Genomic DNA, 16884 nt, shown 5'->3' on the forward strand with positions numbered 1-16884 from the left:
TCTGACCAGAAAGCCTGTGGCGTGTGGCCCAGTGTCCGGAGACCCGGCGGAAAGGAAAGAGATGAGATATGCCGCAGGGTCTCCTCCGGCTAGAAGGAGGGAGTGGCTTTCGAACGGTGTCTGCGAAACTTGACTCGACTGTATTGTACATTTTTGGATGGTTTGAGTACATGGAGAGTTTGTTTCAAACGCAGATTTAAATATCACTCATTCCAATTTCTAGTAGGTGTGAATCTGCATTTTTTTAATACAAATTTCAAATGATTCTGAAGCAGATACTGCGGATTATATTTTGATAATCACTGGGTTGGATTATTAGGCTATTTACGGTTGAAGCTGTGCCTAAAGGGCCATTTGCTCCCCTATTCCTCCTTTGAACGGGTTTGTTCGTTTTTGTCCTTTATTTTCGAGTGCTATAAGCTGCTTAAACTCATGTTATCTTCACTACGAAGCGAAGTCTCTTAAAGCTCACTTGGACATTTAATATCTTTACCTGTTCATCTCTCCTACTAATCTTAAAAGGTTTATATCCTTTATTTAATACTATTCCTAGTGCCTAAAACAATGTCTGATGTATTGTAAGTGTCTGATGCCTCTGCTCAGTAAATATTTGTTGCATTGAATGGAATCTTGTAAAAAATCACAAAGTACTGAGCTAAGCGGCAAATCTCAAAACGGAATGAAATAGCAGGAGAGTAGATGTCCAGTAAGGGAAGAGGGAAGGTATTAATATATAAAACTGTGGTATAAATATAAAAAGATACATGTACACGTTTAGAGAAGGGAGAGAACACAGAAGATATAAGAAAGACTTCTTGAAGGAGATGGCATGTATGTTAAGCCTAGAAGGATGATCTAAATTTGGTTAAGTAAAGATGGTAAAAACATCTACTTCTGCTTTATTGACTATGCCAAAGCCTTTGACTGTGTGGATCACAGCAAACTGGAAAATTCTGAAAGAGATGGGAACACCAGACCACCTGACCTGCCTCCTGAGAAATCTGTATGCAGGTCAAGAAGCAACAGTTAGAATTGGACATGAAACAACAGACTGGTTCCAAATCAGGAAAGGAGTACGTCAAGGCTGTATACTGTCACCTGACTTATTTAACTTATATCCAGAGTACATCATGAGAAATGCTGGGCTGGATGAAACACAAGTTGGAATCAAGATTGCCGGGAGAAATATCAATAACCTCAGATATGCAGATGACACCACCCTTATGGCAAAAAGTGAAGAACTTAAGAGCCTCTTGATGAAAGTGAAAGAGGAGAGTGAAAAAGTTGGCTTAAAGCTCAACATTCAGAAAACTAAGATCATGGCATCTGGTCCCATCACTTCGTGGCAAATAGATGGGGGAACAATGGAAACAGTGAGAGACTTTATTTTGGGGGGCTCCAAAATAACTGCAGATGGTGATTGCAGCCATGAAATTAAAAGATGCTTGCTCCTTGGAAGAAAGGTTATGACCAACCTAGACAGCATATTAAAAATCAGAGACATTACTTTGCCAATAAAAGTCTATCTAGTCAAAGCTATGGTTTTTTCAGTAGGCATGTATGGATCTGAGAGATGGACTATAAAGAAAGCTGAGGGCAGAAGAATTGATGCTTTTGAACTGTGGTGTTGGAGAAGACTCTTGAGAGTCCCTTGGACTTAAAGGAGATCCACCCAGTCCACCTAAAGGAAATCAGTCCTGAATATTCATTGGAAGGACTGATGCTGAAGCTGAAACTCCAATACTTTAGCCACTTGATATGAAGAACTGACTCATTGGAAAAGACCCTGATACTGGGAAAGATTGATGGCAGGAGAAGGGGATGACAGAGGATGAGCTGGTTGAATGGCATCACCGAATCAATGGACATGAGTTTGAGTAAACTCTTGGAGTTGGCGATGGACAGGGAGGCCTGGTGTGCTGCAGTCCATGGGGTCACAAAGAATTGGACGTGACTGATTGACTGAACTGAACTGAACTGAAAGATGGTATAGTAGCTCAGACAGGAAAGCATCCGCCTGTAATGCAGGAGACTTGCATTGGATCCCTTGGTGGGGAAGATCCCTTGGAGAAGGAAATGGCAACCCACTCCAGTATTCTTGCCTGGAGATTTCCATGGACAGAGGAGCCTGGCAGGCCACAGTCCATGGGTGTCACAAAAAGTCAGACATGACTGAGCGACTAACATACATGCCAAGATGGCATAATGGAGTAAAGCTAAGAATTAATAGCTACAGGATAGCCCCCAAAAAATAACAGAAGTAAAAAACTCTAAATTTTAAAGCATAAATCACCTTTGAGTCTAAAAGGACAATAAAATCGTGATTACATACTAGACCGTAATGACAATGGAAAACTATGTTAAAACTGTAAGATATAGACCAAGCTATAGAACAAAGTTACTTTACTATTAAACAAGAATAAAAATAAACCAACACTGATTTGAATATTTTAGAAATAAACAAAATTAACTAATTGAAATTAGGAAGAAGAAATTACTAAAGATAAAACAACAAAAGAAAATAGGTTTTTAGAAGAAAATTGTTAAAGTAGTAGTTGATAAATAGTCTCATAATCTAATAATAAACTGGTTTTTGGCAATAGCAATAAAATGGACAGAAATAGGGAATTGTAACAAGAAAGGGAATATTGCCACTAATAAAGTCAATAGTTTAAAGGGAGGTTTAAAAACTATTAAAATACTTTATACAACTTCATTCTGCCAATAAATATTAATACTAAAATGAAATAGTCACTTTTCAGGGAAAACAAAGATAAGGACTCAAAAAAGAAAACTGAAGCTATAGACAAGACTTTAAAATTATGCAAAACTCTGTATCTCAAAACAAAAAGGCATCTAACCAACTCAGATTTATGGGTGAGTTTTAAAATTCTTGAAGAGCTGATTCTTGTGCTTTAAATCCAAAGCATGATGGAGACCTTCTTAGCTTAATTTTTTAAAAGAGCACAACCCTTAGCATCTTAGTGGTGGTGGTTTAGTCACTCAGACGTGTCCAACTCTTGCAACCCCATGAACTGTAGTCTCCCAAACTCCTCTGTCCATGGAATTCTCCAGGCAAGAATATTGGAGTGGGTTGCCATTTCCTTCTCCACTTGGCATCTTAAAAGCATTTAAAGTCAGTGAATGCATGCTCCATGATGAGTCTTAAGTGAAATTGCTCAGTCATGTGCGACTCTTTGAGATTCCATGGACTATAGCTTACCAGGCTCCTCCGACCATGGAATTTTCCAGGCAAGAGTACTGGAGTGGGTTGCCATTTCCTTCTCCAGGGAATCAAACCCAGGTCTCACACATTGCAGGCAGACGTTTTACCCTCTGAGCAACCAGGGAAGCCCATGATGAGCCAGAGCAGAGCCAAAAGTAGATAAACTGGTTTAGGAAGATTAGTAGCATTAGTTATTTGTTTAGTCTTCCTCCTGAAATCTTAATGAAACAATCGTTGAGAAATTAATTTCTAATACTGAAGGGACTTGGAGAAGTACCATCTACAGACAAGATATTTCAAAATGATATCTGAAATATCAAAAGAGGCATGGAAACCTGTTAACAAATGACACAGATCATCAAAGTGGCATATCAGAATTTGCAAGAGGTGACTAATGATTCAGAGAGAGTTGATCTGCCTGGTAGAGTCCCAGAGAGACACTAGGTTTAGAGTTACAAGGTAGAGGGTAGAAATGAGAAGAAGGCTCAATATAAAATCTAAGTTTAAAAACTCTTGAGGGAACCACTCCTCTTCAGTTTCTCCAAGTTCCCCTCCTCGTTATTCTCTCTTCACCTCTATTTAGAACCCCACTCTTAAAAAGTGAAGGAAAAAATAAAAAACCACTAGAGATATGAAGAAAATCAATGGTATGAAAGATGAAATTAAGGAAACAGCTATCTAGGAAGACTGAACTTAGGAACCATAAGAAACTCATGATAAATTAATAATATTAAGCTTTCTAAGAGTCAAGAAAATATTGTATTGGAGAATGGGATACTTTGAAAAAGGAAAGCATCCTGACAGTAAGAAAAGACAAAAATGATTACAGAAATTAACATTTTAATACACTAGTGAGATGATTTAATTGAAATATTTCAGAACATAGAGCATTCAGACAAAAACATGAAAAAATTGAAAGAAAAAAAAAACGTGGAGGGTTAATTCAGTAGGTCCATCATATGACAAATAGGAATTCCAGAAAGAGACAGTAACAACTGGAGAAGAGGCAGAAAACTATCAAAGTAATAATTAATTGAAGAAAAATTTCCAGGAAATGAAGAGTAGCACAGGTCTTCAGATTGATAGACATTCCTAGTGCGGAACAAAATAAATGGTAAAAGAAACCACATCTCACCATATCAACAAGATATTTCATAACATCATAAAGAAAAGATAAAGGCCTAACAGCTTTCAGAGACAAGAATCTGATCTTCTATAAAAGAATAATAATTGAATTAGCATTAGATTTTTTATCAGAAGCATTAGAAAGACCACAATGCCATCAAAATTTTAAGGGGAAATTATTTTGAATTTAGAATTCTATTCCCTGTCAAGACAAAAATCAAATGTGAGAACATAATAAGTATATCAGTAAACTCAATCATCATCTATGCTAAGCGGTGTACTCCATAAAAATGAGTGAAATTAAAAAATAAGATAGATGTAAAACACAAGAATTATAACTCAGTGTGGGAAATAGAATGGCTAGCCAAAAATGTCCGTGCCCTAATTCCTGAAATTTGTGAATATGTTATATTACATGGCAAAAGGAACTTTGCAGGTGTAATTAACACTACCAACTTTAAGATAGGGCAGTTATCCAGTAATATCAATCTAATTACATTAGCCCTAAAAATTAGGAAACTTTCTCCCTGTTGAAGGAGAAGAGATCAAGAGATGTGCAAAATGAGAAGGACTCGACCCACCATTTCTGGCTTTAAATGAAGAAATGATGTCGTGAATCAAAGAATGTGAGCAGCTTCTAGTAGCTGAGACAACCTCCAGCCGTCAACCAGCAAGGAAACAAAAGCATGGAACTAAATCCCGGCAGTGATCTGATTAACCAGATCCATCCTATGAGCCTCCAGAAAGAAGCATGTCACTTCTAACACCTTGATTTAGGCCTTGTGAGACCCTAAGCAGATAACTCAGTTGAACCACACTGTGCTAGACTTTTGACCCATAAATTTGAGACATAGTGAGTGGTTGTTTTAAGTCATTGACTTTGAAGTAATCTTTTATGGCAGTAAAAAAAAACTAATACATTTCATAATTTAATGAAAAGAGAAAAGGCAAGATACAAAAGGCTTAGAAAGCAATTAACCTAAAATAGACACCGAGAATGTTTTCAAGAAGAAAAATTGAATGGATTGCAAGCAATAGATAGAATGTGTGTGTGTGTGTGTGTGTGTGTGTGTGTGTGTAAAAGACAAGCATGATATTAAAACCAATAAAGATCTAAAAATATAAAGATTAAAAAATTAAACAGCAGACTTACAGGGCAGTCCAGTGGTTAAGACTTCACACATCCACTGCAGGTGGCTTGGGCTCAATCCCTCATCTGGGAACTAAGATCCTGATCAGGGAACTAAGGCAAATAATGAAGTTGAAAAAATATTTTAAATACATGAAGGACAAGGGGGTATTATTTTTCATAATATAACTGAAAACTGTTTATAATCTGACCTTGACCTGTTCCAAACCGAAAGATTATTTTCTTGTTCTCCAAGTACTGCTTTCAAGTATATTTTACCCAATCTCTCCTTCCTGTTGCTCTCTGTCTAGGGCATCTCTTATAGCTTGCTTTTCATTGTTGATTAAGTCATAAGACTAAGTCCCTATGATTATGATTTCCTTTCTGGTATTAAAAAGTCAAATCCATGGCAAAACTATGTCTAGTCCATTACTTTTCCCTAGTAGTTAGATAAGTTGTGTTGGAACAAGAGTAGCCTTGCAGAAGAGATAAAGGTGGGTTCATACCACCTTGGTTCATTGGTTTGTGATGGAGAACTATGAATACATCTTCATACATTTCCGAAGTAATACCACACAGATGATTTTCTTGTCCCAAGGAGGGAAATGTCATTTTACCACAAGGTACGATGAGTCTGGTCTTCCCAGATGGTGCTGGTGATAAAAAAAACCTGCCTGCCAGTGCAGGAGACATAAGAGATGCAGACTTGATCCCTGGGTCAGAAGATCCCCTGGAGAAGAGCACGGCAATCCATCCCAGTATTCTTGCCTGGAGAATCCTATGGACAGAGGAACCAGGTGGGCTACGGTCCATAGGGTTGCAAAGAGTCCAACACCACTGAAGCGACTTAGCACACACGCATGCATCACCAGTCTGATATAATGGTCTAAACTAACACCAATTGCAATATTACGAGATATCAAATACCTGCTAATGTTATTAATATGAAGTAGCCAGCCCAACCTCTTACATCTTTTAGCCTAGAATGTTTAACTTGAATTTTATTACATTGTAATATCTAATTTTCCATTCTATAGGAAATATAAGAGATAAAGAAACCTCTTTAAAAAAAATAAAGTGGGGGGGGGGGCCTAGTCCAGAAAAAGCATTCTATAGGGTAATCAGACTTTCTCTTCAATAAGTTAGTGCATGCATCAAAGGAAACTATAAGCAAGGTGAAAAGACAGCCTTCAGAATGGGAGAAAATAATAGCAAACAAAGCAACAAAGGATTAATCTCAAAAATATATAAGCAACTCCTGCAACTCAATTCCAGAAAAATAAATGACCCAATCAAAAAATGGGACAAAGATCTAAACAGACATTTCTCCAAAGAAGACATACAGATGGCTAACAAATACATGAAAAGATGCTCAACATCACTCATTATCAGAGAAATGCAAATCAAAACCACAATGAGGTACCATTACACGCCAGTCAGGATGGCTGCTATCCAAAAGTCTACAAGCAATAAATGCTGGAGAGGGTGTGGAGAAAAGGGAACCCTCTTACACTGTTGGTGGGAATGCAAACTAGTACAGCCACTACGGAAAACAGTATGGAGATTCCTTTAAAAACTGTAAATAGAACTGCCATATGACCCAGCAATCCGATTGCTGGGCATACACACCTAGGAAACCAGGACTGAAAGAGACACGTGCACCCCAATGTTCATCGCAGCACTGTTTATAATAGCCAGGACATGGAAGCAACCTAGATGCCCATCAGCAGATGAATGGATAAGGAAGCCGTGGTACATATACACAATGGAATATTACTCAGCCACTAAAAAGACTATATACATTTGAACCAGTTCTAATGAGATGGATGAAATTGGAGCCCATTATACAGAGTGAAGTAAGCCAGAACAATAAACACCAATACAGTATACTAATGCATATATGTGGAATTTAGAAAGATGTAACAATAACCCTATTTTCAAGACTGAAAAAGAGACACAGATGTATAAAACAGACATTTGGACTCTGTGGGAGAAGGCGAGGGTGGGATGATCTGAGAGAATAGCATTGAAACATGTATATTATCAAATATGAAACAGATCGCCAGTCCAGGTTAGATGCATGAGACAAGTGCTCAGGGCTGGTGTACTGGGATGACCTAGAGGGATGGGATGAGGAGGGAAGTGGGAGTGGGGTTCAGGATGGGGAACACATGTAAATCCATGGCTGATTCATGTCAATGTATGGCAAAAACCACTACAACATTGTAAAGTAATTAGCCTCCAACTAATAAAAATAAATGAAAAATAAATAAATAAAAAAAATTTTTAATCGGTAAATTTCAAAATGATACTGTTAGTGCATGAAAAAAGGGGCTGACCTAGTTCAAAGGGTCTTAAAAGATATCAGAATGAGATAGAATTCCTTCTCCTCAATTAAATACTGATTTGGACCAAGCAGTTTAAAAAGGCATTATGTAGACAACCGAGGAAATTTGAATATAGACATGGAATTAAATGATATAAACAAATTAATATTTTGTCCATCTAATAATATTCTAATAATATTCTGTCCATCTATGAAAATGTTCTCTTATTTAGAGATACAAACTAAAGTATTTAGAGGTGAAATGTTTAAAATGTTTATAATTTACTTTAAAATAGCACACTAAAATCTGTTTAAAAATTTTTTTTAATACAATGATAAATTCTATGAAGAAACTAAGACAGGAGAATGAGGTAAGAGGTGAGTTTACTGCTCAGAGGTGGAGCACCACAGATCTGGGAAGGCTCTGAGAAAGTGATTTTCAATCTGACATATAAAATGATTGCTGGCTGTGTCACAGATCCTCTAAGTGCAGAAGAGAAGATAGGATTAGGTGTGACAGAGACTAGGAAACATCTGTGAGAGTAAAGGTGTGGCAAGAGGATGTCAAGAGAGTCTTCAAACCACAGTCTAGTTGTGACACCGGGGAAGGGAGAGCAGGAAGGAAGGAAAATCAGGTTGGAAGAGCTTTAGAGTGAACCGTGGTTGTGAGAAAACCCAGGGCCAGTGACGAGCCCCAGAGCAAGACCTGCCCTTTTGAGGAGTCCTGTGGGAGAGCTGGGCTGTGAGGAAAGCGGAGCGCCGAAGAATGGATGCTTATGAACTGTGGTGTTGGAGAAGACCCTTGAGAGTCCCTTGGACTGCAAGGAGAGCCAACCAGTCCATCCTAAAGGAGATCAGTCCTGGGTGTTCATTGGAAGGACTGATGCTGAAGCTGAAACTCCAATACTTTGGCCACCTCATGCGAAGAGTTGACTCATTGGAAAAGACCCTGATGCTGGGAGGAATTGGGGGCAGGAGGAGAAGGGGACAACAGAGGATGAGATGGCTGGATGGCATCACCGACTCGATGGGCATGAGTTTGAGTAAACTCCGGGAGTTGGTGATGGACAGGGAGGCCTGGAGTGCTGCGATTCATGGGGTCGCAAAGAGTCAGACACGACTGAGCGACTGAACTGAACTGATGGTAGGCAGAAATAGCCTAACACTAGCTAGCTCTGATATCCATGCTGTACTCACCAGCTAGGTGCATCTCAGGCTAAGTGTGGTCTCAGTGTGAGTGGATCTGAAGGTATGACAGCTGGAAGGTGTTCCTATGCTCCTCACAGCAGGATTTTTTTTTAACTTTCTTTTAAAAGTTCTTTTAAAGGATGCCTTCAATACTGTCGTACAAGAGTTACAAAGGTCTGGAGGGAGAGTATATCAAAAAGAGAAACTAGCAAAGGTCCTAAGATAGGAACAAGGCTGGCATATTCAAGGGGAAAAAAAAAAGAATTCAATAAGTTTGAAGCATGATGAGAGTGGCAGAGTTGTACAGGAAGGCAGATTGATAAATAGAGTCCTAATCACATAGGAACCTAATAAACTATGATAAGGAGATGAATTTTATTTCAAGTGTAATGGAAACCCATCAGCATGTTTTAAGCAGTGAATTATTATGATCTGATTTAGGTCTTAGAGCCAAACTTCCTGAAACAATCTATATTTACAGCATCCATTTCCTCATATCTCATTTTCTCCCAGCCCACAGCAAATCTAGCTTACATCCTCACCTCGCTACTGGAAGAGCTTTTACTAGGTCACCAAAGGCTTCTTAATTGCTGGGTTCAATTGCTTTTTTTCAATTCCCATCCTAGTTGTCCCCTGGGTTGCATCTGCACACTGACCACTCACTCTTTAAAATTACTCTTATAGCTGCTTTTTACTACTCCTTCTTTGATGACTTTTCTTCATCCACTCTCTAAATGTTTATTTTTGGCAGAATCATATCTTTAGTTTTTCCATGCTATCCTAGGCCCTCTCATCTTCTGAACAATCACCTAAAATTTCTCAAAAATGTTCCTCTAGCCCTCTACTCTCAGTTTGCAAACCTAGATTTCCATTTGTGTGTTAGCATGTCCACCTTAATGGAAAATAATATACCAAAACAACAGTCATTTTCTCCTAAAAGACTTCTTATGTACGCTCTACCTTGCATAACGGCCTCACCAGTCACCTAGTTCTTGTAACTCATTGGAATAAATTTAACTCCTCACTATTGTCAAAGTATAATATTCAAAACTTAAAGGCATGACTATTGTACAAATGTAAAGTGAATATGTTTCCAAGCTCTATTTAATTCTTTAATTAGGAAACCAGCAAGATGATAAAGCTGGTTCACAAAAAAATTAGAGAAACTTGAGTATACGTAGATAGTCACAAAATGTGTGCTGAAATAAAGTTGCTCAGTTATATTGTCCTGTTGGTTAATGTTTTTACAGGTCAAAATAAATCATAGCCTTTTGATTTATATTCTCTACCAGACAAAAATCATTTGCAAAGATCTATGAGTTAACGTTTTGCTCCATTTTAGCCCTGTGTGTACGTATGCTAAGTCGCTTCAGTCATGTCCGACTCTTTGAGACACTATGAATTGACTGTAGCCGGCCAGGCTCCTCTGTCCAAGGGATTCTCCAGGCAAGAATACTGGAGTGGGTTGCCATGCCCTCCTCCACGGGATCTTCGTGACCCAGGGGTCGACCCGCATCTCTTACGTCTCCTGCCTTGGCAGGCAAGTTTTTTGTCACTAGGGCCACCTGGGACGCCTACTCATACAGTCAATTAATTCACTACAAAGGCACCAATATCATTTAATGAGAAAAAGAAGATCTTGCAATGAATAGTACTGCAGCGACCAAATGTCACACAAAAGAGAAATTAACCTGATTCCTATCTCTTGGCATAGACAAGAATTGATTTGAAATGAGTCTTCGACTTACAAGTGAAAGAAAATGTTTTAAAGCTTCTAAAAGAAAATATAGGAGAATATCTCCATGACTTTAGGGCAGATACGATCTCTTAAACAGGACTTAAAAAGTATCAATCATAAAATTTAAAATTGACAAATTAGATAGCATCAGAAGTTCACATTTCTCTCATCAAAGATACCGTCAGGAAAGTGAAGAGGCAAGCCACAAACCGGGAGAAGACATTTACAGTACATATATCTGAGAAAGCACTAGAAACCAATTATAAAAATACTGAAAATCAAATAGAAACATTGCATAAAATATCTGAATAGGCACTTTGCAAAAGTACATATCTAAATGAGCAATAAACATATAAAGAGGTGTTAAACTGTATTAGTTCTTAGGAAAATACAAGTTAAAACCACAATGAATATCATTAAGTTTTTTGAAAGACTAACAATATCCAATGCCGGAAGGATATGGGCCAACTTTTAAACATTGCTCCTGTGACTATTAAATAAAACAACCACTTGTAAAATTGTCTGTCTCAACTAATGTAAAGCTCACTCAACTTATGACACAACAATTTCATTTCTAGGTATATACCCAGGAAAAGTAGCATGTCTCTTTTTGAAAGAATGTTTATTGCAATTTTATTCATAATAACTCCAAGCTGGAAACAAACCAAATTTCCATTAACAGGTTAAAGAACAAACAAATTGAGGTATATTCATACAATGGAATATTACCAAGGATAAAAGAAAAAAATTATAAACAACTGAAAAAAATAAAGAACTATTCATAGAGTCAACAAAAAGATGGATACCCATGGATACTATTTTAAGTGAAATAAGACATAAAAAGTATGCGCAAGTAAATTTGTAGCATGATTCCATTTGTATAAAGTTCAACAACAGGCAGAACTAATCAATGTTTACCAAAATCACAACAGCATTACTTTTGGGTAGGTGGGGATGGAACAGTAGCTGGTGGTATGTACTGAAAAAAGCACAAAGGAACTTTATGGAGTAATGGAAGTATTCTGTATCTTAATCTACATGGTGGCTACAAGAGTGTATGCATGTACAAAAATCTTCTAACTGCATACTTAAGATTACCATGCTTTATGCATTTTACTAGGTATGTTATCTATTTAAAAATATTAGTTTTTCACAGGGCCTTTGGATGCAATTTTTGTAGAACTAGGGAATACAGATTGTAGAGGGTTAAAGAATGACGAGATAGTGATTAACTTCACTTTGAAGAAATTCAGCTATGGAGAGGAGAAGATTGAGGAATTAATAAAGATACCAACAAGTTTTAAATATTCCTTTAGAACAGGAAACACTTTATCAGAGGAGAAGCCAATTGAGAGGTACAGGTTAAAGATGGGAGTGAAGCAGGAGAAGAGAAAGTTGATACGATTTAGATCTCTTAGAGTCAAAAGTGGAGGATTATCTACATAAAGAGAAGGAAGTTAGAGTGGAAAAAAGAGAGGTAGGGTGAAGATACTCAGAAACTGTGAGGTAGAATATAATTTGAGAACTTTCACTGTACTTTTCTCAAACTTGTAAGTACAATAGGAAGTTGGAATATCCACTAAAAGTCAGGATATGGGATGAAAAGTTGACAGGAAGTAGAGTGAAAGTTTTGACGATGCCAGTTAGCTCTTTTATTAGCTGTGAGGGGCTAGTTTTTTACTTTTTAAGTTTCCTCATCCCTGTGATGGGGATCACACTTACTTCACAAATTTGCTTTGAAGAGTAAGTAAATTAATGAATCCAAATTATCCATTAAGACAATCAGTAAATGTTAGTTTCTCCTTTAAAAAAGGGACCATAGTTGCAGAAAATTATTATTCATCAGTTGTTTGACAAACAAACTGAATAATCTGGAGTCAGGACAAAAGATGCAACAGAGAACAAGGAACCTAGTCCCCAGCAGCATTGGGAAGGCTGGTGCAAATGTACAAATATTTCCAAGTTACAAATCAAGTTGTGTATTTATACTAGTCGCTCAGTTGTGTCCAACTCTTTGTGACCCCACAGTCTGTAGCCTGCCAGGTTCCTCTGTCCATGGAATTCTCCAGGCAAGAATATTGCTATTTCCTCCTCCAGGGGATCTTCCCAACCCAAGGATCAAACCCAGGTCTCCTGCATTGCAGATAGATGGATTCTTTATCATCTGAGCCACCAGGGAAACCCATAAATCAGGTTGGCAAGCTGTTAAATAAAATATGTTCTATCATCCTACTTTGACAAACATGGCTTCATGGTGACCTAAAGTCCAGGTTCAAAGTTGAAATTCTGATTCTTTAGTTTTTCATACTGAATCTTGGTAATGGGGGAAGATCCAGACAGACTCAGCCTTTTCTTCTTTTTTCCAACTCTGACCCCACACTGTGGAGGGCCTCTAGTGTACATGTGTAGATACTCCAGCCTGCAAGCCCAAGCTTCATTCTCACCCTTGGCAAACAGCAGGCATTTGGCCACCCATGAGCTTAGGGTTATACACTCCAATGGCATGGTTCTTGCCAGGCAAAAATCCTAGAGGAAGACTCAGAGCCATTTGGACAAGGATTTCTGGGGTCCCAAGTCTCTGGAACTTGTACACAAAGTGGGTGTGTGGGCTTTGGGTGTGTAGGGGAAAAAAATAATTTCTCCTCTGTCGCTTTGAGTTCTTGCCTGACAGCCCTGTAATAAAAGGTTGATTAACAAGAGAAAAACAAACAGAAGTTTGTTAACATGTTTACCCCCTATACACCTGGGAGATATCCAGGGGAAAATGAGTAGTTCTAAAAAGTGGCTTAGAACTCCAGCTTATATAAAATATTCAGCAAAGAACAGTACATTTGCAGAGAAGTTACAGGATAAAGGAAAACAATTTTAGGCTTTCAAGGGCAGAAAACTGGGAAGGTGGGTATATGAGAGGAAACTAATAAAATAAGGTTTGCAGATTCCTCTGGTGCTATTTCTGGGTTAATAAGGGTCTGTCTCTAACAAAGAGAGGGTTTGTGTCCTTTTAAGGGGTGGGTCAAGAGAGCTTTTCCTCCATCTGCTGCTTCTTGTCTCTGGCTCAAAAAATTTTTGTCAGAGGCATGTTTTAAGGTAACGTATTCTGCTGCTCCTCAGATGGGTATGTCTTAGGCCCCTGAGATGCCTCACCTCATATGAAGTACAGCTGAAGAAGGGCCAGAGTGGGTTCCACAGTATGGGACCCTGAGCAGGGACCTCTTGTGCCTAGAGCTAAGGGCAGTGTAGCTAGTCATATTGAAGTCTAGGATTATCCGCACTGCGTCCAGCACTGAATATACATAATATCTCTAATCACATTAGCTAGAAAGAACAAAAAAACTTTAGATTAAAATATGCTGAAATTTTTAATAAGAATGGAATAGAGCATATACTTTCTACTTGAAAAGTAAGCCATCTAGCCTTTTGAGTTATTTTGATGGATTGAAAGTTTCCCTATGAAGCCTTGTATAAAACTGAAAATTATCTATTAATCTCAGAGCTACTCTTCAAATCAGAATATTTAGTTGGCAGCAGGGGTCTGGTAACCAGCTTTGGGGAGCTTTAGCTAAAGAAAAGGAAATTTCATGGCTTCTTTGTCTGGCTTTACATTTCTTAAAACCAGATAAGTTGTAGTTAGATACCCATGCTTGTAGATTCATAGGATGTCTTTGAACCCAAATGGTGTTCTTATCACAACAGTCAGAAACAAAGGATTTTGCATTTTTTTGGATGAATTCTCGTTAGTAATGAGACACTAAACATGCTACTGAATACAATATAGAGAAGATTAATAGAGTTATTTTTAGCTACCACCTACATACTACAGGCAGACAGCATCAAGAGCAGGAGGGAAATAATGGTTCTTTTAGTTTAATAAATCATAATGTTCCTGCAAAATTCTTCTCTTTCCTCCCAAAATTGGGGCATCTAATTATATAAAGTGATTACTGTGGCAACAGTTAAGATATTTAGAGAAAGAAAAGAAAAAGAGAGGGGGAAAAAGGAGGAGGTGGGGGGGGTGGATTAGGCTATTAAACAGAAAAATGATTAAAAGAAAAAAAGTATTTTGACTGAAAAGTAAAATGTGGTAACTAGTAACTAGAAGAGAAATGAAACACTGAAATAATTATGTTTAGGTTTGAACAAGTCAATAGCTGAATACCAACGTAAAGACAAATTTTCTCACTGTAGATAAAAGAACCACAGTAGTAGCTTAGGTGAGGAATAGCAATATATTTATATTTCCAAATAAACCCTGCAAGTCAGATTTGACAGAAGATAAAATACGGTATGAAATAAGATCAAAATTTATATGTTATATAGTATATTATGTATTGTTAAATATAACATTTAATATGCTTTTATATTATATTTTCCAGGCCAGAATACTGGGGTGGGTAGCTATTCCCTTCTCCAGGGGATCTTCCCAACCCGAGGATGGAAGCCTGGTCTCCCATATTGCAGGCAGATTCTTTACTAGCTGAGCCACAAGGGAAGCCCAGGGGTACTGGAGTGGGTAGCCTACCCCTTCTCCAGCGAATCTTCCTGACCCAGGAATTGAACCAGGGTCTCCTGCATTGCAGGCAGACTCTTTACCAGCTGAGCTACTAGGGAAGCCCAACATTTGATATATTTTTATATTAGAACCTAAAATATAAGGAAGACAGCTTGCCTAAAAAGAACTATAAATAGCTTTTAGACATTTAACTTACTCAGTTTCTCTAAAAATAAATTAAATGCTCAAATAAATAACACAGAGATAAAATTTTCACCTACTAGAAATGTCTAAGTTTGGTATTGTTGTTGTTGTTGTTTAGCCTCTAAGTCATCTCCGACTCTTTTCTGACCCCATGGAATGTAGCCAGCCAGGCTTCTCTGTCCGCAGGATTTCCCTTGCAAGAACACTGGAGCGGGTGGCCATTTCCTCCTCCAAGGGGCCTTTCTCACCCAGGGATTGAACCCACGTCTCCTGCAGCAGCAAGCAGATTCTTTATCCCTGAGCCACATGGGAAGCCCAAGTTTGGTATTACAAACTTAACTATGGAGAATTAGCAGGAAAAGCCTTCCTTAAGCATTGTTAGGTAATTTGAAACAAACTCTTTGGAGAGACTTGGAGATCATATGTATCAAAATTATAAATGTACATACCATTTAAACTAAGATTTATACTTCTCAGAAATTATGTTGTAAATATAATTACAGAAAGTGGGGTTTCCCAGGTGGCTCAGTGGTAAAGAATCCACCTATCAATGCAGGAGACCCAGGTTCCACTCCTAGATCAGGAAGATTCCCTGGAGAAAGAAATGGCTATTCCAGTATTCTTGCCTGGGAAATCCCATGGACAGAGGAGCCTGGAGGGCTACAGTCCATGGGGAAGCAAACGAGTTGGACACAACTGAGAGACTAAATAGCAGCAACAATGCATAAAATATGTGCATAACTATTCACTGCCATTTAGAAAAAGATTGGGAAAACATGCGATGTCCATGAACAGAAGGTAGTTAAAAATATCAATTTACGTCCATAGCATGGAATTATTATGCTCCTGTTAAAAAAGATAATGCAGATCTGTACATACTAATATATAATATGTTTCAAATATATCGTTAAGTAAAATAAAAGTACAAACTAGTGTATATAATACACTATCATTTGAGTTAAAATAACATTAACAATAAGAATAAAGAGAGATTAAGGCCACTTCATAATGTCAGTGCTCTTCAGCCAAAGACTACCAGAAATAACTATAGTTGAACAAGTGAATTTATTTATTTATATTTGCTGCAAGCTCAGTGAGAGAATTGTGAGATATCTCAGAAAGAGAGTGTAAGGAAGGACTTGTCTCTGAATGGGTAATTTGAGGGGGTCCAAGGAAGCAGGGTCGACCATATGAGTGGGTGTCTGAAAGAATTTCCTCTATAGCGAGGACAGCTGATGGGAGCATAAAGAGACAACTGAACAGTCTCAGTTTCCCACTTGGCCTTTGCTGGCATGGGTGGGGATGAAGCCATAGTTTTTCCTGTGGTAAATTAGTTGCTTTCAAACAGCTTTCTGTCTTGCTAGGCTGCCCTTTTCTGGTCATTTGGTTCAAGGGATAAGGCGTTGGTTGGACCTTTGTCCATGCCCATTGTCATTTTCAAGTTGTCTGCTTCTCCAGT

Source organism: Muntiacus reevesi, chromosome 1 (genome assembly GCF_963930625.1).
Source record: "Muntiacus reevesi chromosome 1, mMunRee1.1, whole genome shotgun sequence".
Lineage (NCBI taxonomy): Eukaryota > Metazoa > Chordata > Mammalia > Artiodactyla > Cervidae > Muntiacus > Muntiacus reevesi.